Source organism: Cetorhinus maximus, chromosome 10 (genome assembly GCF_964194155.1).
Source record: "Cetorhinus maximus chromosome 10, sCetMax3.hap1.1, whole genome shotgun sequence".
In the NCBI taxonomy this organism is placed as follows: Eukaryota; Metazoa; Chordata; class Chondrichthyes; order Lamniformes; family Cetorhinidae; genus Cetorhinus; species Cetorhinus maximus.
The window spans coordinates 92,099,628-92,126,379 of NC_135888.1; positions in this window are offsets into that span (position 1 = coordinate 92,099,628).

Here is a 26,752-nt window from a genome sequence, read left to right on the forward strand (position 1 = left end):
TTTCATTTATAATTGCCCCACAGGTTTTCAGCCTGTGTTGCACTTTATTTACATTGTTGGCAGGATTGTTTCCTTCAGTTAATTTTATTTATTTGGGTTGGACAACTCAAGTAAGTTAAACACAACATTGTACATTACATGAAACATTAGACACACATTAATGCCAATTATAAATTGAAACAATTACATATTTTTCGAAGTAACATTTCTTTAGTACATTTAAGTACCGATTGACTATTTTACGCTGATTTCCACCATTATAATTTTACTGAAACTCTGTTGATGCAGGGCAAAATTTTGCTGCAATCTATTTTAACATTGTAAATGTACTAATGTACTAATAATTGCTCATTATTTTTACCCATACTGTATGGTCATGTTAACTGATTTTAATAAGGCCAATTATCATTTACACTTTAAGATACCATTCGCAGTAAAGTTAATACATCTACATCAATCTACTGATTATTATTATTTTCCTGGCCCACAGAAACAACAGCAGATGTGTCTAGTCAAGCACTCAAATGTTCAAAAGCAGCAGAAATGTAAAATAACATGCTTTCCTTAGCAAGTGCTTTTTATTCACAAGTGCCTTGTATTTGTCAAACTGACAGTTAATCATTATTAAATGATATTTTGACAAAATGATGAAGTAAAAGCTTGGAACAAAATTGTTTATTCATCATATGTCAGCATATGCATGTAGCCTATTTGATACTTAAATGGCTTGTCCAAGATCAGGGATAAATTAATGCTTGCTTGATGACTGGCAGCAAATCAGAATAAATAGTAACTTTTTGAATTTTTCTAGAATGTTCTAGAATTTGGTATTGAATTTCCCTAAAATGTCACTTCCTATTGATCCAGAATTTCCTGGAAAAGGCAATCAGTTCTTTATGCTATAAATTATACAATCTCTCGTTACTTAAGGAAGGACATAATTGCGTTAGAAGAAGTGCAGAGAAGCTTCACTTGGCTGATTCTTGAGATGAATGGGTTGTCTTATGAGGAAAGTTGGACAGGTTGGTCCTATTATCCATTTGGGTTTAGAAGAATGAGAGGTCTCCTGAAACATAAGATCCTGAGGGGACTTGACCAGATGGATGCTGAAAAAATATTTTCCCTTATGGGAGAGACAAGAACGAGGGGACACAGTTTAAAAATAAGGGGCATCCCATTTAAGAGAGATGAGGAGAATTTTTTCTCTGAGGGTTGTGAGTCTGTGGAATTCATTTCCTTAGAGAGCAGCAGGGGCTGGGTCATTAAATATTTTTAAGGCTAAAATAGATAGATTCTTGATTGACAAGGGAGTCAAGTGGTACAGGGGGTAGACAGGAAAGTGGAATTGAGGTCACAATCAGATCAGCCATGATCTTATCAAATGGTGGAGCAGGCTCAGGGCCGAATGGCCTACTCCTGCTCCAAATTTGTATGTTCGTATTCATATGCACCTCGATCTTTAGGACGTGAACCTACATTTGAATTTCCTGGAAGAGTCATTACGCCACATCAAGTTTCTTGGTGAATCAGGGACCTCAGACAATGACGTACCCTAGAATTCAATTGCAAGCCACTGCATGAAGCTCAAAATGGACAAAACACCCCAGGGGGAAGCTTGGGCATGTATGGTAAGTGTCATTATCTGTCGTCTAAAATCACTAAAAATATTTGTGATAGAATTTTCTGTGTGCTTATGCTCAGTTACTTGTAAATTCGGGGTGTAATTGTTACTGTACCATCTAAAGAAAATTGCTCGCAACATTCCTGATATTATGCTGGTTCAGAATGCTTTTAATATTACAGGTAGTATTTCAGGTACACCTGATCCAGTCAGCATCATCAGCTAAGAGAACTATTGACGCCATTATTGTCCTGTGCTTTTTGACAGCCATTTTCCTGTCTTAAAGTTTTAAAAATCAAAATAATTATTTTGCTGATTTTATTCCTCATTGTCATTTATAGTGGAGGAGGAGGAGGAACAGGAGGAAGAGAACTGGAGAGAAAAGGCCAGAGGAGCAAAGGACCAGCAATAGAGACACCATTGAACATGAATTAGCTATCCATGTTGGACTTGACTGATATATGAGGAGACATCAAAGGGTTTGACTGCATAACAGCTGTGCTTTGCAAAGGAGGCCATTGTCTGATGCTGCAACTTGTTCTGTGATAACTTAAAGCCCCATTCGAAATGCAGCAGAGCCTGACCTGTAGAAATGAAGATTAGCATGGCCTTCAAATTTATGGCACAGGATCTTTCAAAACAGTCATGGAGAACCTGTGCAAAGTTTGTCAAGGAGCGGTCAAAGGTTGGTTGGCAAGTAATTGATGCCCTGTCCCATAGGGCTGGGGAAATCATAAGATTTAGCATCACCATCATAGAGCAAAAGATGAAGGGTAATACGTTTCTATGGGGTTGCTGGCTTCCCTAGAGTGCAGTAAGCAATCAATAGCATGCAAGTTTTCATAAAGACTCCTATCAGAACCCACAAACTAAATAAATAATAAGGGCAGCCTTATACCTGAATGCTCAGGTGCCCTGTGAAAACCAGCAGCACATCTTGCAGGAGAATGTATAGCATGCAGGGCCCTGTCGTAATGTTTTATTGCTCACAATTCAATCAGCACAAACATGCTGAGGCAGTGGGGAGAATTGAAGGATGGATCCTTGGTGACAAGGTTTACTCTTTACTACCATTATTGAGGATGCCTCTTTGCATTCCACCAACCAAAGAGTGGAGAGGGTACAAATGAGTATATGCACCTTCCTGACCTCTGATGGGGAAAGGGATGTGGGACAGCTGAGGATACGGTCACACATTCCTTCAGTCTCATCTAGGAGTGCCTACAGATCATTCTCCGCAAAGCTGCAAGCCCTCTTCCTGGTCTTCTTGCTCTTTACAGCATTCACCTATGAGAAGAGAAAAATTCAAGACTACATTCCAGGGATGAAGAACTTCAGTTATGTGGATAGATTGGAGAGGCTGTGATTGTTGTCATGAAAGAAGACAAGGTTATGAGGAGATTTGATAGAAGTATTCAAAATCACGAGCAGTTTAAGTTGAGAAAACCTGTTTCCATTGATGGGAGGGCTGAAAGCCGGAGGGTTTAAGGTGATTGGCAAAAAAACCAACGGAGACATGAGGAAAAACTTTTTTTTAACCTGCAAGAGGTTAGGATCTGGATTGCAATATCTGGGAGTAGAGGCATGACTTGAGGAAATGGTAGCATAGTGGTAATGCTACTGGATGAGTAATCTAGAAGCCTGGGATAATACTCTGGAGACCTGAGTGCAAATTCCACCAAGGCAGCTGAGAGAATTTAAATTCAATTATAATAAATCTAGAATTTAAAAAAAAACTAGTAATGATGATTATAAAAGTACCAAATTGTCATTAAAAACCCATCTTGCTCACAAATGTGCTGCAGGGAAGGAAATCTGCTGTTCTTACCCTGTCTGGGCCACGTGTGGCTCGAGACACACAGCAATATGGTTGACTCTTAACCGCTTTCTGAAATGACCTAGCAAGCCATTCAGTTGTTTCAAAACCAGCATAGAAAAGCTGCAAAAGAATACCACTGGACTGAGCGCCTGGTATCACCCTAGGCATTGTAAATAACATATGTTGCGAACTAAGGAAAAAGAAAGCAGTGACATGCCCTGCTGACCATCTCCGAGGGGGTGGAAATGAACGACTATTGGGAATATTAAGGGGGACTATGCCATCAAGATGATCCAGGCAGTGAAGGAAATGGTGCTGGCAATAGTCCTGATCTCTGGACCAGGCACCACAATCAGAAAAAAAATACAATAGCCTGAGCAGGGTAGCCAAGGTAACAAATTCACCATGCCCTTAAATGGAAACAAATCAAAATGCTGCAGATTCCTCTTGCCATGCAACCACTGCCCATTCTCTTGTGTGTTTCCAACACGTTTTGTTTTTCTTCACATTATTTTGATCCTTCAGCTGGTCTCTCATTAGCAACTGCCAAATAGATGTTGGCTTTCTCTTGCAGGGATTCGAGATGGGGGGAGGGCAGGTACCTTCAGGCCAGATGTGTTGCTTTACTCATTGTAACACCCAGCAGATCATTTTGTCAGATTTATTCATCTTGAGATGACTAGAAACACAGCATTTCTCACAGAATTTACCATAGCATTTAAAATCAAATAGACTCAACAATCTGCAGATGGTCAGTATAACCATACTGGAAATTTGCAAAGATTTTGGGATTCTGGTTCTTCTCAGCTTTCTGCTTATCTTCCTTCAGCACCTCTTCTGGAGACTTCTTGTTGACAGGTTTTGCAGGAGATGGCAGTTTCTTGGTAAGTTCCGATAGGAGGGGCTCCACCTCCTCAAACTCACGCTTCCCATCAAACTCGAGTTTAATCCATCCATATTTTAATAGTAACACTGTGATCGATGGTTCCTTTCCCATCACTCAATCTCTAATCCAGTCCTTTGTGCATGATGCATTTATACTGAGTCAGGCAGAAGTCGGTTCCCTCATTTGCAATACCTGCAATGTCCCTTTGGAAAGCAGAAACCAAATAGCAGGACCTCTGAGCAAGCTGGCAGGGTACAACAGCATCTCTGGCATGCCAATTTCTGTGAACCTCCTCTTGCCTAATGGTGCCAGTCTCTAAGCTGCTGCTTAGGCTCAGATTGAGCAATGCTGCATTTTCAGGAAGGCTGACCTCTTCTTCCTGAAGTGGTTGAGATGTCTTCTCATTTTCAGCAACTGAATTGAAAGATAAGGACAAGGGGCAGAATCGTCCCAGATTTGCACTAAGTGCGGTAGTGATGACGGGTTTTCACGCCGTATTGTCCCAAACATTATTTATGCGTTTCCTGGAAACACGCCATTTCCATGGCAGGCAGGCTCTCATTCACCCGCCCGCCATCACCTCACTGCTTCATCACGCCAGGTGCCATTTTAAAGGGCAGCCACATGCATACGTCTCAGTGCTTCCAGCCTACGACTGTTGCAGGGAAGATGTCCACGAAATGCAAAAAGACTCCAGCCCCCAGATTCAGCGACGCATCACTGGAATACATTTTGGATGCCGTGGAGACCCGCTGGGATGCCCTCTATCCCCTGCTCTGGCTGCAGGACGGGCAGCGGTGTGACCAAGCAGGCTTGGGAGGTGGTGGCAGCGGTGCTCTACACCAACCCCCTTCAAAAGAGGACAGCCATCCATTGCCGCAAGAGGATGAATGGTCTCTTCCGCTCTGCCAAGGTAAGTCACTCTTCTTATCACTCTCACACTCACAAACCCATCACACATCCACAGGGATTTCACTCACTGCCAGTTCAAGGGTCATCACCATTCATTCTCACACACTCACCCCCATTGTCCTCATCCTGTCCATAAGACCACTCACCATCCACACTTGGCAGGCATACTTATCACCTGGCCTGGCAGGTCTCATGCTTACACTTTCTCCATCTCAATTTATGCAGGACAAGCTAGCACACAACAACAGAGGGGCCACACACCGGTGGCAGAATGCCTGAAATCAAGGTCCTCATGGACTTTGAAAACAGAGCCATCCAGCTGGCTGGCAACGATCTGGACTGTTCTTCTGTTGACAGTGAGGTCAGCGGTGCTCTACCAAGTGAGGATCCAGCAGTACAAATCCATCAGACAACTCTGCTACGAGTGATGTGTCCTGTTTCACAGGCCACTGCCACGCACTAATTATCTCTCCTTGTTTTTGCAGGCACATCTGGGAAACAGCTGACAGCGTCCATGACCCAGGGCCTCCAAGCAAGCCCCGAAGAAACCTCTGAAGAGGAATCTGGAAGCTCTCCCTTGAGGTCCCGTCATAGCACCCACCAACACCCACCACCTGTGCAGAGGCACACACCTCGGTGGGATTTAGTTTTAGGATAGCCTCGGGGTCACAATCTGATGAGCACATTGCACTGTCTGATCCACAGCAGGCGGAGGCAGGGACTTCCCTGGTGTTTGGTACTCGGAGGACTGCTGGAGGCCAGAAACCTGCTGAGCCTGAGTCAGACGACGAGCCTCTGGACTCGGTCATGTCACAGTTGCTGGAGCTGCAAAGGCAAGCTCAGGAACATCAGGAAGGGATGTCCACTGCACTCCTCAGATTGCAAGGCACGATGGAGGAATCCGTTCGCAATCACTCTGAGGTGATAGCGCCGGCATGCCAATGCACCAAGGTCAACACTGGTAGGATGGCAGCTGCCACGGAGACCCTTGGCCCAGGTCTTCACCCCTGCACTGCTGTGTGGGCTCAAATCCATCGCTGATGCCATAGTTGGCCTCCAACCGTGCGTACGTAAGAGGGGTGGGTGGCAGCTCAATCTCTCTCCAGCTACCCCTGCTCCTCAAGGAATCAGCCCTGGGTTCCTCAAGCACCCATAAGGAGGAGGATCAGCAGGTGCACACCCCGGGGCCATCCACCCAGTTGACTCCGAGAGTGTCCAGCCAATCTGACTCCCCTCTTCCTGTGACCTCAGCAGCACCAGCTTCACAGGCCGAGAAGGGCAGAACTGCCACACAGCAGGAACCAAAAAGCAGGCCAGGGCCCTCCAGAAGATGCCCGTCAAGGTCATCACAGACAGGGTGTCGCAGTCAGCAGGCTGCCTCCACTTCTGCCTAGGATGTCTGGGGAGCACCAAGACATAGCGGCAGGGTTAGGGAAGTTAAGAAGAATTAGTTGCACAGCCTGGGCATGGGTGTTAATCACTTGCACATAATGTTCACTATTGTCAATAAACTCCCAAGAATGTCTCCCTGCCTGTGGCTCCTTGTTCTAATGAGCAGTGTTCTTCTCACTCAGATGTGAAACCTTTCTGCACAAGATAATGGCAGGTGTCTCAGTCCAAGGCCTCTCCCCTGTTCTCTGTGCAGCCTTCGGACCAAAGTGATGGTCCGGCCTTACACTCCCTGGACACGTTACTGATACCTGCGCCTCGGCGGTGCTGGCCATTGCTGCCAGAATGTAGTGGACAGGCGTCACAGAGTATCGTCATTCTCTGTGTGTGCTCTTTACACCTTTAAGATGGGGCTGGCCCCCATCTCTTCAGCATCTGTGACCGGTGATGCTGTGCTCCTGAAGGGCACAGGTGCTAAAGGCGGACAAAGGATTCTAAAGTTTCATGGCTACGTCTCTATGATGTGACCCTGATCACAGAGCACAAATGAGCTGCCCTCAGCCAGACAGGAGTCAGACATTCTCAGGGGCTATGTGAAGATCTATGAGTGTCCTCACTGCATGTCATCATCATCCTCCTGCAATCGAGTGACTATTATCAAATGCGTCTCCACGTCAGGGGCCTTATCACAGAGGGTATTTGCGCTGCCATAAGCCAGACTGGAGTCAAACATTCACAGATGCAATGTGAGGATCTATGGGGTCACCTCACTGCACAAATCTAGCAGCTATGAGTGCCTCCCGAGCACGCCTGTCCTATCCAGCCAGTGTAAGAGCCTTATCCCCATCATCGTCGCCTTTGAGGACCTCCTCACCCTCATCCCCATCGGCATCCTCCTCATTGGAGGAGACCTCCAGCCCCTCCATCTCCTCCTCAGCCAGCTCATCTCCGCATTGCAGCGCCAGGTTGTAGTGCACAGCAGGCGACGACGATGAGTGACACCCTCTGTGGACTATATTGCAGGGCTCCACCAGACCGGTCCAGGCACCAGAACCTCATTTTCAACATCCCAATGATTTGCTCCATCACGTTGCAAGTTGCAGCATGAACCTCATTATAGCATCGCTCTGCTGCAGCCAGAGGCCACCGCACGGGTGTCATCAGCATGGCTCCTTGTAACCGAGGAGCCATCCCTGCAGCTTCTGTGGGCCCTGGAAGATATCAGGGATCTGTGACCGACTGAGAATGTAGGAGTCGTGCCCAATTCCTGGAAACTGTGCGTACACCTGCAGGATGCGTTTCTGGTGGTCGCACACCAGCTGCACATTCATCGAATGGAACCCCTTGCGGTTGAAATAGTTCAGCATGTGTAGCGACAGAAATCTGAGCGCCACATGAGTGCAGTCAATGGCACCCTGCACCTGTGGGAAAACTGAGATCTGCGCGAATCCAATCGTTCTTGCATCCTGGCTCTCCTGGTCCCGGATGAAACGCACAAAGGTGTGTGCCCTCGTAAAGATGGCATCCATGACCTCATGGATGCATTTGTGGATGGAGGTGTGTGAGATCCCACAGAGGTCACCTGTGGAGCTCTGAAAGGAGCCACTGGCATAGACATTGAGGGCTGTGGTCACTTTAACAGCCGCTGGCAGTGGATGCCCTCCATATCCCTGTCGCACCAAATCCTGCAGATGTGACCAACCAGTTCCCTGGACATGTGCAGTCTTCAGCGATACTCGTTCTTGGTCATCTGCAGGAATGAAAGGCGCCATCTGTATACCGTGGGTGTCACTAGGCGCTGACCAGTGCCAGCTCGCTATGGCTCTTCGGTGGTGTGTGCGGGAGACCCAGCCACCCCTTCTTCCTGTGGTCACTGCTCCTGCCTCTGTGCAGCCAGGTGCCTCAGCCGCTCTCTCCTCCGTCATCTTAGCTCTCTGTAGGCCTTCAGGTGTATAGCTAGTTCATTAGGCTCCATGATCCTGATGTAGTCCTCCTGCAGGATGAAAGAGAGTGACACGTGGTTAGCATGGGTCTACTAAGAACCTGTCCTGGTTAAGTCTGAAAGCTCCTAAATGCATTCTGGAGAGTGCTGGCCACTACTTGGATGGCCAGAGATTAGTGCACTGCATGGCTGCCTGAAACCCCACCCACCTCTGCCCCACTCCAGTCGACCAATTGGCGGCAGCATTGCCCATTGGACTGCATGCTGTGGAATGGTCACTTTATACAGGTTTCCTAATGCGTGGCCACTTCCCTCGCCCCCAGCTCGAATGCTTGTGCGCTATATTCAACTGCAGGGCAGCCCTTGCCCCCCCTCGCCACAAGTTGCTTCAATGGCAGGGCTGCCCTTGACACCCCTGCAATGCCCCTCAAGCTTGAAGTCCAACAGGCAACCCTGGTGAGCGCTACACAACATTACTGTATACTCATCTCCGAATTCTCCTTAAAGTGCAGGCCGCCAAGTGCACGCCTTTTAAGCGCTGTTATGAAACACGTCGGTGTGCTTTCCTGCCGATGTGGATGGACGATCCAGTGGGGGAGACGATTTCGGCGGGCTGGCCTGTTAATGATATGCAGATGTATTACAATAATTCACTCACAGTTTCTTCATATCTCGTCCTTTTTTTCTTTCTTACTTCTGTCTCACTCTACATTCTGCATGACAATTTGCACCTGATCTCACCAGCCACTTCTTCCTTTACTCTCTCTTCACACTAACAGAACATAGGAGCAGGAGTAGGCCATTCAGCATGTCATTCCGCATTCAATACGATCATGGCTGATCATCCACTCAAATGCTTTTCCCACACTACGCCCATATCCCTTTATGTCATTGGTATCTAGAAACCTGTCAATCTCTGCTTTAAACTTACTCAACAACTGAGCTTCCACAGCCCTCTGGGGTAGAAATTTCCAAAGATTCACAACCCTCTGAATTCGTCTTGGTCCTAAGTGGCTTCCCCCCTTATTCTGAAATTGTGTCCCTTTGTTCTAGACTGCCCAACCAGGGGAAACATCTTACTTGCATCCACCCTGTCTATCCCTTTAGGTATTTTGTAGGTTTCAATTAAATTACCTCTCATTCTTCAAAATTCTAGAGAATACAAGCCCAGTTTCCCCAATCTTTCTTCATAGATCCATAAGGCCATAAGATGTAGAGCAGAAGTAGGCCATTCGGCCCATCAAGTTTGCTCTGCCATTTGATGAGATCATGGCTGACCTGTTAATCCTCAACTCCACATACATAGCCCACCTGCCATAGGGCTGCACCAGTCTTGTTGCGATGAACACCACTCTGTTGGGGCTGTAGCGTTGGTCTGCTCCTTCTCTTTGCTTTCATTGTCCCGAGAAACACCACTGTGCTCTGTTACGCATGCAGACCTCCACTTTCAGAGACTAGCACTTCACCCGGGGGAGGGTTGTATGGCAAGGGTCAGGTCGATGAACGCAGTTGGGGTAAAGGAGAGAAAAGGCAGTGGAATGGCAGTGAAAGGGAAGGGCGAACATGAGAGGGCCTTTCTGAGGTTGGCCCCTAACTTCTTGTTGCCATAGGGGTGAACAGGAGTCTGCTTAGAAAGAAAGGAGGAAGACCTCCTTGTGATGAAAGCCACTGAAAGCCAATGGCTTCATTAGCACTGTTAAAGGGCTACTCAAAACTTAGTGACTTCACATCACAGTCACTGCATCTCAAGAGTAACACATGGGAATGTAGAATTTGGGAATGCAGGCAGTAGCGAAGGAGACACAGCTGTATTATATATGGCATTCCATCAATGAAGGCCTGTCACCTGTTCACGAGATGTGACACTCCTAATGAGCCGAAGAGCATCCACTCATTGACCATGAGCAACTGATTGGTCATTAATATGCTACATCAGAGATTGGAGCACAGAGCTAGGTTGGGTCACTCATCTCACTGAAATGTTAGCATCCCACGCAGGGCTCAAGATGTTGCATATCTGGAATGCCATCTTGGTCACCTCAATGTGTGTGCTAGTGTCTCAGGCTCAAATATGGACCCTCACAGTCTCCAAACATGTTATTTTCTGGGCTTCGCGTTCTTGCCCCTTGAATCATTAATGCCTTCAACGTTTCCTTTCAGAGAGGAGGCAAAAGCAAATATGGATCCAGGGCTCAATGCAGCCTTTGCTGAGTGACTGCTGAATCTCTGCGTAATGTTCCGCTGACTGTCGCTGCATCTCCAGCATAAATTTGACAACCACTTCCAGAGGCTCATCACCTGACTCGGACTGAGTGGGTGGCTGGCCTCCTCAGCCCTTTGAGTGCCGGAGACCTGGGCTGTCCCTGCGTCCGACTGCTGCGGGGACATGTCAGTGAGGTGTTCTCCAGAAAGTGAGCCCGAGCCTAATCTACAGCTGTGCCCCACCAAAATGTGTGTCTCTGAGCTGGTGGAGGGTGCATGTGAGCACCATGACGATTCTCCTGGAGCTCCTACCTCAGGTGAAGTCTGGGGGCTCGCACTGGTGATACTGGACTGGCTTGAGGGCCTCGATCTGCTGGTGCTTAGAAAATAGAAAGTAGAATTTCAGTTAGTGAGTATGAGCTCGATAAGACTGCATGTGACTCACTGTGAATGTCAGGATTTGATGAAGTATTGGGGCTGTGATCCATTTTAGGTTGGTGTGAGAGTCCAATCTCCCCTTCCCCACAGGAGTGATCCCTGTCCTCCCCAGCCAACTTGGCTGCAGCCTCCTAAAACTCACTGAGGGCTATGATGTCGGCTGTCCCTCCCCGAGTCTGTGCTCTTACGTGCCTGTTGTGTGCCAGCTTGAGCTGTGTGAAGAAGAAAGAAAGACATGCGATGAGAAGGGATGGAGCAGTGGTTGGGTGAGATGCATGTTCCCTGTGTGTGGTGAGCCCACCCCAAAAGGGCCAGAGGATGGAGTGTAAGCAACATAATAGATGGGATGGTGGTGATGTGAAAGTCTCACTGAGGGAATGAGTGTTGAGTGTTGATATATGTCCCCCGCTAATGTTTGCATGAGACCCCTGAAAAGATTAGCTGTTTGAGTGCGTGATGCCATGATGAGAGTTGGATATTGGGGGATATTGAAGGATGACTTACCCTGGTGCAGTGGGTGAGATCATTTATCTTCTTCCTGCACTGGATGTCACTTTGGGCGCAGCCACGCTGACCTGCTCCGTGATGGTCTCCCAGGCCGGAGAGTTGAGGCTGCTGTGTTTCCTGCAGCCATCCTTGGAATAGAGCATTTGCCTGTGCGCCTGCGCCCCTCTGATCAAGACCTGCTGTGTGAAGCATGGTGCTGCCTTCCTGTTTAGGCTCTCGGCCTTCCTCTTCTGGCTGCCAGACATATCTGGTGGGCTGGAGAGAGTGAGATTGTGTGTTGGACTGGCCTTTAAATATGGCACCCAGACCTTGGAACCCTCCAGCTGACAGCGGGCGGTCAATCACATTATGGTCACAGTATGACAGGTCCTGCATGACATCTGCTGTGAGAAAGGAGGGAGTGTGTTAGTGACAGTCCTCTGCAGTCTTTAGAGAATACACCTGTCATGGTTAAATAGCATGAGGAGCAGGAGCTGTAGTGGTGTAACGCAGTAACTGTGGGGGGGATTTTATGGAGCCCGCAAGAGCGGGAAATGGGGTGTGCAGGTTGACTTAATTAGACAGGATGTGAAATTTTGATTTCCTGACAGCGGGTTGAGATGCAGAGGTAAAGTCAATGGCGTGTTTGTGGCATGTCAAGCCTTATGCCAGCCTGTGATGAGTTCCCACTTGTAATACATTTACATGCCATGAACACAGTCATTAGTATAAAACATTTTAAAATTACATCCTATCTTCAAGATAAAGTCAGCGCTGCACAAGAATCTCACGGCACCCAATTCACATTTGCTTAAAGGTGCCGTGCACCAGTTGGTTTTGTGCAGTTGTCTGATGTCAGCGGCTTAATTCTACAGCACAAGGCAGGGGAGCAGGAGAATGCCAGCTGTGTGGAGGCTCGGGACTGGCAAAGGTGAGTCAGGAGTGGGTGGCCGGGGTGGTGGGGGTGGGGTGATAGTGGGAGTTGGGTTCAGTGCACCAAGAATTGCAGTTGCTACACCCTTGTGCACCCTCCCATAAAGATAATCCAGTAAATGTTAATAGTGACGTGGACAAACATGGATAAATTAAACGAAAGCCAGCACAGATCTATTAGAGGCAAATTGTTTAAGCAACGAGTTATTTGATGAGATAACAGGGAGGGTTGATGAGGGTAAAATAGTTTGTGTGGTGTATATGGACTTCAAAAAGGCATTTAATAAAGTGCTACATAATAGACTTACCAGCAAAACTAAAGCTCATATAATAAAAGGGTTAGTGGCAGCATGGATACAAAGTAGGCTCAGTTACAGAAAACAGAAAGTAGTGGTGAATGGTTGTTTTTTGGACTGAAGGAAGGTGTAATGGGTTTCCCCAAGAGGCAGTACTTATAGAGTCATAGAGTTATACAGCACAGAAACAGGCCCTTCGGCCCATCATGTCCATGCTGGCCATCAAGCACCTACCTATTCTAATCCCATTTTCCACCACTTGGCCCATAGCCCTGCCATGTATGCTATGGTGTTTTAAGTGCTCATCTAAATACTTCTTAAATGTTGTGAGGGTTCCTTCCTCTACCACCCCTCAGCCAGTGTGTTCCAGATTCCAACCACCCTCAAATCCCCTCTAAACTTCCAGCCCCTTAACTTAAGTCTATGACCCCCGGTTATTGACATCTCCGCTAAGGGGAGCAGTTTCTTCCTATTACCCTACCTATGCCCCTCATAATTTTGCATACCTCTATCAGGTCCACCCTCAGCCTCCTCTGCCCTAAGGAAAACAAGCCTATTCAGTCTCTCTTCATAGCTGAAACGCTCCAAACCAGACAACATCCTGGTGAATCTCCTCTGCAATGCAATCACATCCTTCTATAGTGTGGCAACCAGAACTGCACACAGTACTCCAGCTATGGTCTAATTAGCATTTTATCCAGCTCCAACATAACATCCCTTCTCTTATATTCTATGCCTCGGCGAATAAAGGCAAGTATCCTATATGCCTTCTTAACCACCTTATCTACCTGTGCTGCTGCCTTCAGGGATCTATGGGCATGTACACCAAGGTCCCCCTGATCCTACTTCCTAGGGTCCTACCATTCATTGTGTATTCCCATGTTAGTCCTTCCAAAATGCATCACCTCACACTTCTAAAGGTTAAATTCCATTTGCCACTGCTCTGCCCATCTTACCAACCCATCTATATCGTCCTGTAATCTAAGGCTTTCCTCCTCACTATTTATGACACCACCAATTTTCGTGTCATGTGAGAACTTACTGATCATACCTCCTATATTCACGTCTAAATCATTAATGTACTCTACAAACAGCAAGGGTCCAAGCACCAATCCCAGCGGTACACCACTCATCAGAGGCTTCCAATTGCAAAAACAACTTCGACCATCACCCTCTGCCTCCTGCCACTAAGCCAATTTTGGATCCAATTTGCCAAATTGCCCTAGATCCCATGGGCTCTTACCTTCTTGACCATTCTCCCATGTGGGACCTTGTCAAAAGCCTTAATGAAGTCTATGTAGACTACATCAACTACGCTACCCTCATCTACACAACAAGTCACCTCCTTGAAAAATTCAATCAAATTTGTTAGATATGATCTACCCCTGACAAAGCCATGCTGACTATCTCTGATTACTCCCTCCCTCTCCAAGTGGAGATTAATCCTGTCTCTCAGAATTTTTTTCAATAGTTTCCCTACCACTGATGTTAGACTCACTGGCCTGTAATTATCTGGTTTATCCCCACTACCCTTCTTGAACAATGGTATCATATTTGTTGTCCTCCAGTCCTCTGGCACCTCTCCTGTGGCCAGAGAGGATTTGGAAATTAGTGTCAGAGCCCCTGTAATTTCCTCCCTTGCCTCACATAGCAGCCTGGGATAAATCTCATCTGGGCCTGGGGATTTATCCACTTTTAAGCCTGCTAAAACCACTAATAGCTCCTCCCTTTCAATGCTAATTTGTTCAAGTATATCACAGTCCCCCTCCCTGATTTCTACACCTGCATCATCTTTCTCCATAGTGAACATAGATGAAAAGTAATCATTTAAAACATCACCTACATCCTCTGGTTCCACGGACAGATTGCCACTTTGGCTGCTAATATGCCCTACTCTTTCCCTGGTTATCCTCTTGCCCTTAATATATTTATAAAATGCCTTGGGATTTTCCTTTATCTTGCCCTCTAGTGTTTTTTCATGCCCCCTCTTCGCTTTCCTAATTACTTTTTTAAGTACCCCCTCCATTTTCTATACTCCTCTAGGGCTTCTGCTGTTTTCAGCCCTCTGTATCTGCCATAAGCCTCCGTTTTTTTCCTTATCCAATCCTCTATATCCCTTGACATCCAGGGTTCCCTGGGCTTGTTGGTCCTACCCTTCACCTTTATGGGAACATGTTGGCCCTGAACTCTCACTATTTCCTTTTTGAATGACTTCCACTGGTCTGATGTAGACTGTCCTACAAATAGCAACTCCCAATCCATTTTGGCTAGATCCTGTCTCATCATATTGAAATCGGCCTTCGACCAATTCAGTACCTTTATTTCCAGTCCACCTTTGTCCTTTTCCATAACTACCTTAAATCTTGCAGAGTTATGGTCACTATCCCTGATATGCTCCCCCACTGACACTTCTACCACTTGCCTGGCTTCATTCCCTAAGATTAGGTCCAGTACCGCCCCTTTTCTTGTAGGACTTTCTATGTGCTGGCTCAAAAAGTTCTCCTGGATGCACTTTAAGAATTTCGCTCCCTCTAAGCCTTTCACATTAAGAATATCCTGGTTAATATTGGGGAAGTTGAAATCCCCTATTATTACCCTATTATGTTTACATTTCTCTGAGATTTACCTACATATCTGCTCCTCTATCTCTCCCTGACCATTTGGAGGCCTATAGTACAATCCCAGCAAAGTGATTTCCCCATTTTTGTTTTTAAGTTCTAACCATATGGCCTCATTTCAGGAACCTTCTAAGATACCATCCCTCCTTACTGCATTAATTGACTCCTTGATCAACAGTGCAATGCCACCTCATCTTTTACAACCCTTCCACCCTCCCCTCCCCTCATCACACCCGAAGATTTTATACCCTGGAATATTGAGCTGCCAGTCCTGCCCTTCCCTCAACCATGTCTCTGTGATAGCAACAATATCATATTCCTATGTGTTAATCAACGCCCTCAATTCACCTGCCTTATTTTTAAGACCCCTTGCATTAAAATTGATGCAATCCAGCCTTGCATTATTCCCTTGTGCCTTAACAGGTCTATATTTGCTCTGCCATCCAGACTGAGTTTCTCTTCTATTTTTGGCTGTGCATCACTCCCTACTGTACCTCCACTCTGTATCTCACCCCCTTGCCAAACTAATTTAAACTGCCCCCAACAGCACTAGCAAACCACCCCACAAGGATGTTGGTCTCTTTCTGGTTCAGGTGCAACCCATCCGACTGGTACAGGCCCCACCTTCACCAGAAACAGACCCAGTGATCCAGGAAACTAAAGCCCTCCCTCCTGCACCATTGCGTCAGCCACACATTCATCCTCTCTATCCTCCTATCCCTATACTCACCAGCACGTGGCACAGGGAGTAATCCAGAGATTACAGGTCCCACTTTTTAATCTGCTACCTAGCTCCCTAAATCCTTGTTGCAGGACCTCATGTCTCTTTCTGCCTCTGTCGTTGATACCAATATGAACCACGACCTCTAACTGTTCAACCTCCCTCTTCAGAATGCCCTGCAGCCATTCTGTGACATCCTTGACCCTGGCACCAGGGAGGCAACACACCATCCTGGAGTCACGTCTACGGCCGCAGAAGCACCTGTCTGCACCCCTCACTATTGAGTTTCCTAGCACAATTGCTCTTGCACTCTTACTCCTCCCCGCTTGTGCAGCTGTGCCTTGAACTTGGCTCTGGCTGCACTCTCCAGAGAAGCCTTCACTCTCACCTGTGTTCCAACACAGAAAAATGGTTCTTGAGTGAGATGTACTCTGGGGATTTCCTGACTACCTGCCTGCCTCCCTTCTTCTGACTGGTGGTCACCCATTCCCTCTCTGCCTGCACTTCCTTAAGCTGTGGAATGACCACATCTAAAAACGTGCTATCCACATAATGCTCAGCTCATGCATACACTGTTGTGTCTCCAACTGACGCTCAAGTTCTGAAACATGTGCTCCGAGCTGTTCAAGCCATTGCCACTTCCTGCATATGTGGTCATCCAGATTGCAAGGAGTGTCTAATAATTCCCATGTGTTACAGGTCATACAACACACAGGACTGAGCTCCTTTGGCATACTTTTTGTTTGTCTTTAATTAAAAGATTGTTTCCTAAAATTTATCTAAGTAGAAAACTATTTAGTTTCTCTTAACAAAAACAAATGCTGAGACTGTTACCTTCTTTAATGTCGCTTTAAATTCACTTTAAAACCCAACTTACCTACTACCTACCAATCAGCTCTCTCCCTTGTCCTGATGTCACTCCTTTCGAATTCCAGCACCACTGAATGTCTGGGTGAGAACCAGCTCCCTCACAGGTAAACTCCGCTCTGCTCTTTATACAGCTGCTCCGGTCCCACTCTTTATAGAGCCGCTCTGCTATCCTCTAGGAGCTGCTGACTTCCTGGCTCGGGGTCCACCTGTTGCACTCTCCTCTTGGTGCTGCTGACTGCCTGTCCAAGGTTCTTCTCTTGCACTCTTCTCTAGGTGCTGCTGACTGCCTGTCCCAGGGCCCTCCTCTCGCGCTCTCCTCTCGCAATCTCCTGCTGGAACCACTGCTTTTGTTGATATATATTAATGACCTATACTTAGGTGTTTACAGAGCACAATTTCAAAATTTGTAGAAAACACAAAACTTGTAAGTATTGTAAACTGTGAGAAGGATAGTGCCAGACTTTAAGAGGCCACGTAAAAGCAAAATACTGTGGATTCTGGAAATTTGAAATAAAAGCAGAAAATGCTGGAAAATACTTAATAGATCAATCGGCAGCTGTGGAGAGAGAAACAGAGTTAACATTTCAGGTTTGTGATGCTTCGTTATTTAAAGGGGCCATAAAATGGTTGGTGGAATGGGTGGACACATAGCAGATGAAGTTTAGTGCAGTAAAGTTTGAAATGGTAAGTTTTGGCAGAAGAACAAAGAGAGGCAATATAAATAAAGGGTACAATTCTAAAAGAGCTGCAGGAACAATGAGAACTAGGGGTGTATGGGCACAAATCGTTGAAAGTAGCAGTTTGAGAAAACAGTTGAAAAGGTAATCAGATTTCCAGCATCTGCAGTATTTTGCTTTTATATAAAAGGCGTCCAGCTGGGCTTTATAAATAGAGGCATAGAGTACAAAAGCAAGGAAGTTAGAATGAACCTTTAAAAAACATTGGTTAAGCCTTAGTTGGTGTATTGTGTTCAGCGCTGGGCACCACATATAGGAAAGATGTGGAAGCTTTAGACAGATTACAGAAAAGATTCATGAGAATGGTTTCAGAGATGACCAACTTCAATTATGTGGATAAATTGGAGAAGCTGGGGTTTTCTCCTTAGAAAAGAGACGATTGGAAGGAGATTTGATAAAGGTGTTCAAAATTATAAGTGGTCTAGACAGAATAGATACAGAGTCACTATTCCCATTGGAAGATCGGTTGAGAACCAGAAGACATTGATTTAAAGTGATTGGCAAAAGAATCAAAGACAACATGAGGAAGAGCTTTTTTATGTAGTGCATGCTTGCATTTCCAGGGATTCCAAGCTGTGGCCACCTGCCTCTAACTTGCACTCCCTCTGTCAACCAGCCAGCCAATCTGGTCACTGTCAGGTGGGAGTCTGCAGTGATTTGTTTAAATGAGACTCTGCTTTAAGATTGGAAAGGCCTGCACTTACCCATGCTTTCCACAATCTTTGCTAGCCATCCTGTTTCCCCACATCCTTCTGTTTCCCCTTTAATATTAGGGCCAGCGATTTTGCTTCCTGCTGCACAAAAAAGCCCTGGTTTACACCCATGCTGAGCCAGTGTAATTGCAGGATATTTACAGGTATGGATTTTAGCCTAGGGGTGGAGCCATTATAAAGTTATAATTTGCATTCAGACACAAGGATCAATAATGGTAACCACGTTGGTCCTTCTCCAGAGTTCTTCATGTATACCGTTTCTCCCACAGTAAATTTCCTCTCACAACTATGCCAGTCACGTCTAGTTTTCTGATTTCCCAGACTCCTTTCCATCTTCACCCCTAAATTTGGCATTTTTAAGCTCAATCTCATCCTGATTTGGCATTTCAACAATAACTCCACAGGTATGACACCTGTTGTTGTGTGAGGTATGATCCTATAATGGAAAAGAAAGCATGCTAGCTTGGTTGTTAATTTCTTCATCCCAGCCTTGAATGCTTGAACAGCCCTTTTGGCCAGTCCACTTGAGGAAGGGTGATATGGTGAAGCTTTCACATGAGTGATACCCTTGAAGCTGATAAACCGCTAAAACTCAGCACTCGTAAATGCCATGCCATTATCAGAAACTACCACTTCTGGAAGTCTGTTAATAGCAAAATTTTGATATAATTTCTCAATTGTAGCAGAAGGCGTTGGTGATTTCACCTCACATATGTCCATCCATTTTGAGTGTTCCCATGAAAGATCCCACATAGTCAATGTGTAACCGCACCCATGGTCTTCCTAGCCATTCCCAAAGGTGTAACAGAGCTGTTTAATGTAACTTATGCAATTGCTGAAATTGCACACAATTCTTCATTAAAATCTCTATTTTACCATCCATCCCAGGCCACCATAGGTAGCTGCGAACTATGGTCTTCATTCGGGATATTCCTGGATGTGCACTTTCTAGTTCAATTAACAATGGCTCTCTGCCTTTTGGAGGTAATATCACTCATGCTCCCCGCAATAAGATGCCACCTTGGCTGGTTATTTCATGTCTTCTGTTAAAGTAGGTTTTCATATCATCAAATACAGGCTCTTGTGACCAACCATGAAGTACTCGTACTTGTGACAGGACTGGGTCCCTACTTGCCCACTCTCTGATCTGTCTAGTGCATACCAGCAAGGAATCTAAGAAATATAACAATAAAACAAGTTCCTGTGGAACTAGGACTTGCTCATCCTTTTCTTGTAAAGGCAAACAACTAAGTGCATCAGGTTTTGCAATTTGACGACCAGGCCTACGTACAAAAGTATACCTGTACGCTGCCAGGATTAAATCCCATCATTATGTTCTTGCCGAGGCTATGGGTGGTATAGCCCTATCCTCGCTGAACAATCTTAACAATGCCTTGCGGTCTGAAGCGATAGTAAAATGGTGCTGTGTACGTATTGGTGAAATTTCTTAACACCAAAGATGGCTAACAGACCTTCTTTTTCTATCTCCAAATAACTCTTTTCCGCTTTGGTGAGGTTCTTGATAGTAACCAATAGATCGTTCCGTGCCGTCGTCCATTTGACTGGAGAGCACTGCTTCCACACTGTAGGGGGATGCATCATAAGTCAACACTAATTCCTTTCTTTGGTCATAATGTACTAATAGGTTGGACGAGTGCAATAATTGTTTGACCTTCTTGAAAGCTTCTTTCTGGGGCACCTCCCAAGACCAACGTTGGTTCTTTTTGAGTAGATAATGTAGGGGTGCCAGTTCTATAGATGCATTTGGTAAGAACCGCCCATAATAATTGATCATCCCTAGGAATGAATTGAGTTCTGAGGTGTTCCATGATGCAGATGCCTCTCTTATGGTCCTCACTTTCTCCTCAATTGGATGGAGGCCTTGTGAATCTACCCAGTGACCCAAATAGATTACCTCCCTCACTTGGAACATGGACTTATCTTTTTTTAAATGCACTCCAGCCTGCAAGAAACATTTTAAGACTTCTTCTACATTTGCCATGTGCTCTTTTTCAGTGAATCCTATCACCAAAACATCATCTAAACAGGCTAAACCTGGGGCAGTCCCTGCAGTGAACTTTCCATTGTTCTCTGGAGATTGGGAAAAGCTGAGGAGATGCTGAAAGGCAATTGAGTGTATTGGTACAACCCTTTGTGAGTGTTAATTATGATAAATTCCCGGAAGGCATTATTTAACTTTAATTGTTGATAAGCGTGACTCATATCATGCTTTGTGTAGGTGGTTCCGCCTGTCAGCTTGGCATACAGGTCTTTGATTTTTGGTATGGCGTGTCTGTCTAGCTTAGCTACATTATTAACTGTCAATTTGTAGTCTCCAAATGAATTTTTGCCTGCAGCCCATGGATCTTCCCAAGCTCATCCTTGAAGACTGTGGAGTACTTTTATAGTAGCTTTGGTAACCCACTTGCTCTTAATTGGAAAATTTCAGCCCATTCCAACTTAATCGCCTTTAGCCAGTTTTCGTCTTAAGAGGCTTAGTCCCCTCACCTGCTATTACCATCAAAGATAGCTTTACTGATTGACTCCCTAATGAACAGTTAGTCTACTTGTGCCTTTGACTTGGATGTCTTCACCCATGTATGTTTCTAATTGGGCAGTTATTTCTTCTAAATTTAATTGATGTTCCCCATTACTCAGATATTTGAAGGTATGTTTCCCAATTACTGTAGTGGAAGTTCCTGTGTCCACTTCCACTCGAACAGGTCTACCATTCACTTTTACTATTACATAGATTGGTTCTGTATTTCCAACCTGCAAATTATACAACAAATAAATATCTGAATTTGTTGCTTCAGGCTCTTCTGCATTGTAGATGTCACTGGTTTGTTTCTTTTGTTTAAAAGTCTGCTTGGCTCTTTCCTTGCACTGTCTTATTGGGCAGAATTTTCCATTTGTCAGTCGGGCAGGCGGCCGATTGCCGCTGGAGAAATGGGCCGCGCCGCCATTTTCCGCGAGCAGGCCAATTAAGGCCCCCTCAGCGGGTAAGCGACTCCCGTGGAGAATGGGAAAATAGTGGCGGGGGCGGACGGCCTCAGACTGCCGGTTCCAGTGGGGAGCCGGCAGCCTGTTTAAAGAGTGGCCAGGCAGCCTGCTTGAAGCAGGGCACCATGGCCACTCGTGGAGAGAGGGAGGGAGGACCGATTGGACAGCAGCATGAGCAGGAGGAAGGGGGAAAGGTTGCAGGAGAGGCCAGCGGGGGGCCACTGTGCCCCCCCGATTTTCAGACGCAAGCCTTGCTGTCCTCCTCCAAGAGGCGTCTATCCATCGGCACGTACTGTATCCAGAGGATGGGAGGAGGAGGGCCCCCCATGTCAGCAGCCAGGCATGGGAAGATGTGGGTGACACTGTGAGCACCCATGATGATGTGCGGCGCACTGGCATCCAGTGCAGAAAAAGATTCAATGATTTGCTGCGCTCTGGACGGGTGAGCACCATGTCGGTCTTGGCCATTTGATCCAGAAGGTAGCCTTAGCCTTTGAGCCCCCCACTATGTCTTGCTGTCGTTACTGCATAGGGCATCTGTCACACGCTGGGTGGGCAAATGGGTACTGACCATGCTTACATCAGCCTTAGAAGGGTTCTCCCCGCAGAATATGTTGGTGTTTGTGGCATTTGAGTAGTCTGGGGGCAACCTGCAGGGGAGGCCACTAGACACATGCTCAGAACTCCAACACATGTCACATTGATGGTAATGAGATGGTGCAAGGTGTGCCTCAAGGTGTTTTGGCCAAGTGGCATATGCTGGCATCGGCGCTGCACCTAGTTGTGCCCCCTTGCCATGGGCGCTAAGACCCGTGTGATATTCAAAGTGATGGACGCCGTATGTGTCCAAGGTGGCCGTTGGGGGAGGGGATTGGGAGCAGCCGTCCTATCTTCTGGGGACTGATCACCAGTAGTGTGGACAGGAGCCGCTGGAGGCCTCAGATGGGCCATTGTGGTTGGGGTGCGGTGTGCGCGTGCAGACTACATGAGCAAACAGCCCCAATAAACCCTCTTCTCTGTTCTGCAGGCAAAAAGCCACCACAATGCTCAGGAGTGCCAGAGGACTGGGGGTGGGTGCGCCCTCCTCCAGCGCCTCACAACCTTTGAAGAACAGGCCATGGAGCTGGGCAAGAGGCAAGCGGTCAGGGCGGCTGGGGGCGGAGAGGCTGGGGTCCAGCGTCCGGGTATTTGAGGTCCACAGTCCCATCCACTCTGTCTGCCCACCATCCAAACCACTGATGGTTGCTGCAATCGTTAATGCTAAAACACTGCTCATTCACAGACTGAGACATTCTGACGTGTGGGTTATACAGAAGGGACCCTCATCCCCTTGAGGATTCGCGTCTCCACCACCTTCCAAAGTCACCTTATCCCATTTGTGACCACTATCACCATGGTCTAACATGCCATTGGATCGCTGCTGCACAGCCAAAGAGTTATTTCATCTGAGGGGGTTTGGGACCTCCAGCACTCTTTCAGCCAGTGCGCCCCACATTACTTTGTCCAAAAGACCCTCAGCACCTCAACTGTGAACCTCATGGCACTCAACTTAGATAAAAGCCACCACGATACTCATCCCTGCGCCAAGGGGAAATGTTGCCTTCTGCTCACCCGGTCTATGCCCCTCCTTACGGAATGAAGGCCAATAACGTGACCTCTCAATCTCCTGTGATCCACGGCAAATGTCGCAACTGTTTGCGATGTTTCCTCAGCCCCGCAACTATCCAGGCCACAATGCATCCAGGTCAGGTACCTCTGCACTCTCCCCACTCCTAAGGTACATAACATGCCATGTGGCATTCCTGAGGCCATCTGACCAGCCTGTGCGTTTAATGTTTGGGGTTCCTCTTGACTCTTTCCCACCTCACCAATGTTCGTCTCCTTAGGGTCTTGAAGGGTGAGCGACTTATGAGGCTGGGGGGGAAATGGATGAAAGGTTGAAGTGACTGTACGCTAACTGATGCAGTGTCCTTGTTGTTAATTTCAGCATCACCACCAGAGCGACCCGCACCTCGACCCCGCAGCCCCCCCTCCACACCTGAGGGCCAACATGTGCAACTTGCGGCACATCATTTCAGCCAGCCAGGCACCAGCGCAGACAAACACACCTCGGTGGGGACTTTACCGTCAGCTAGTGTCCCGGGTCACAGTGGAGAGGGCACATCACGATTGCTGGAGGAGATGGTAGGGGCAGAGAGTGCCGATGGTGCCAGCAGCCGGAGGGCTGCAGGGGACGAGGCACATGCTGAGTCCGTCACTGATGACGTGCCTCCGGAGTTGTCCCCATTGCAGCAGCTGCAGGAAAGGTGGCAGGAAGTGCGTTTGCATCTGGCAGGGTTGCATGAGGGAATGTTTCAGTTGCTCTCTGCGACGGAGGAGTCCAGGCAGAGTGCACGTGAAGGTTTGACCCTCAGGGCAGAGCTTCAGACTTCCTCCAATGAGAGATTGGCAACTCTCATAGAGAGGGGCTTCAATCGACCTGCAAGCCCTCACAGCGGTACTAGCCACGGGTGGTCATTCCTAATGTGGGAGATGTTGTGGGCACCAAGCGTCGGCACTCGGTGCCCCTGCATCTGCGGTGAGCAGGGAGGTCGAAAGGGACCTCATGTCGGCGCAGCAGCTGCCTGTCGTCATTAGAAGCTCCTCTCAGGGAGCTCCGGATGAGGGCAGGAGCTCCTCCGCCCCTCTGCCAGTCAGCATTCTTCCGTTGAGGCTGTGACAACTGGGGAGGTGCCAGTTCAGGAACTGGCCATTTCCTCCCAGGTGGAGCCATCACAGGCTCCATGGGCCAGAGGACGCCTGCCAAGGTCATCGAGGCCAATAGGACATTAGAGTCAGCAGGCTGTCTCTCAAGCCACTCCGAGTGAAGGGGTGGCACCTAGACGTAGCACCCCAAAATGTAAGTATAAGGCACATTAGGCATTCCATGGGTACGTCACTGATGATTTTGTGTTGCCCTTAGAATAGGGACCCAAATTTTTCTTATTACAATGAAGTGTTGTTTGCTTTTCTTTTGGACAGAATAAAGTCCACCTTTGTTACCATGGCTGAGGGTCTTTTGTTTATGGTGTATTTTTCTTTTTCATATATTTATCATGAGTGTTGGAATGGACATTGATGTTTCTGTACTAAGCCCTTATTTGCAGCTGAACAGGTGGAAGATGTGGCACCTAAGTGCCACGTGTGGAAGCATCAGGCAATGCTGCTCCTGCTGATCCATGTGTGTGGAGCTAACTGAAGGTTCTTTGTATTAAATTGTCCCGGGTGTCCCTGCCTCCTTGGTGTAGTTGCGGGTGATTGTTCTGCCCCTCATCATCGCCCTGTGCTTCCTCATCCTCTGAGTTACTGCTGGATTCATCATGTCCAGCCTCATCCATGGCGTCAAGGTCTTCATCATCAACTGCACCTCTCCTTTCCAGCGCAAAATTGTGCAGGGCACAGCAGACTACCACTATCAGAGAGACGCAATCTGGAGGGACTGGAATGCGCCCCCTGAGCGGTCCAGGCAATGGAAGCGCATCTTGAGAAGACCGATGGCTCTCTCCACCACAGCCCTTGTGGTGCCCTGGTTCCTACTGTACCGCTGCTCAGCTTCTGTTCTTGGATGGTGTAGTGGCGTCGTGAGCCACTTTCGCAGGGCATAGCCCTTGTCACCCAGCAGCCAACCATCCAGCCGAGCCAGAGCACTGAAGAGCTCCGGCACCTGGGAGTGCCTGAGACTGTAGGCGTCGTGGGAGCAGCCTGGGTACCTTGCACAGACTTATAAATTCTGCATCCTGTGATCACACACTATCTGCATGTTCATGGAGTGGAAGCCCTTCCTGTTGACGAAGGCACCGGGCTCACCTGCTGGTGCCTTGATAGCCATGTGTGCAGTCTATTGCACCCTGGACGCGGGGGAAGCCAGCAATGGCCGCGAAGCCTCTGGCCCGCTGTGCCTGACTTGCCTGGTCACAGCGGAAGTGGATGAAGGTGGATACCCGTCTGAACAGAGCTTCTGTAACCTGCTTGACACAAGTGTGGACATCTGATTGGGAGACACCGCAAAGATCACCCACCGAGCCCTGGAAGGAGCCAGCGGCATAGAAGTGGAGGGCAAGTGTGAGCTTCAGAGTCGCTGGCATGGGGTGTCCACCCACAGAGTTAGGGAGATCTCAGGGCCAATCATCTGACAGATATAGTTCACTGTCTCCCTTGAGAGTCGGAGCCTCCTTCGGCATTGCACCTCAGTCATATTGAGGTAGCTGCTTTGCCACCTGTATACCCTGGCAGCAGGATAGTGGCGTCTTCTGCGGCCCCTTGCACCTTGGACATCCTCTTGGCCCTGCGCCCCTTGTGCCTGTGCCTGGCCTCACAAAGGTGGCTCCCCTGGAGGCTGATTATCCAGTCCTGGCCTCCTTTTATTCTATCCCTCCCTTCCTCCTCAGGGGAGCTGCCTCCAGTGGAGAGGTCAGAACCCATACCCCCAGGCTAAATGCAGGCCTCCGGAAAGAAGCAGGCCCGGGAAAGATTACTGTTTGCAGACTGGTTTCAAAGTACACAAGAAGCTCTTGGAAATTGATGAGAACTGCTAACAATCACACAGGCAACTTTTAAACACCTTCAGCAATTAAAACTTTGTGGAAAACATGAACAACCCCTCTAAGTCCACATATCCCGACATTGCATGACCTTTATTAAAAAATCTCCTACCCGCCTGCCTTTTGGGCCCGTGTGCCGACCCGAAGTTTGCACAGGCCCTTCAAAATCCTGGACAATTAGCAAGTTAAGGGCCTTAACGAGCCCTTCAATTAATGGCGGGCCAACGCCGCGCGACATTTTAAGCGCTGACGTGCGGGCTCCGCCACCCGCACGTCAGCCAGAAAATTCTGGCCATTATGTGTCTGTTTTTATGACAATAGAAACATTCTGGGGAGAATTTTCCCTATGGTGGGCGGGCTGGGCGGGAGTGGGCGGGGGTGGGCGCACAGCTGATGGCCGCCCGCGATCGGCTGCACGCCACCATTTTACACGGGGGGGGGGCCAATTAAGGCCCGCCCAGCATAACGCGTGGCTGGTAGGGCTCAGCGCTACCTGTGCTGGTGGGGGGAGGAGGGAGAGTCGGGGCCTGTGCTCTTTCGCACATATGCACGAAAGAACGCAGAAATCTTCCGGAGGCACAGAATG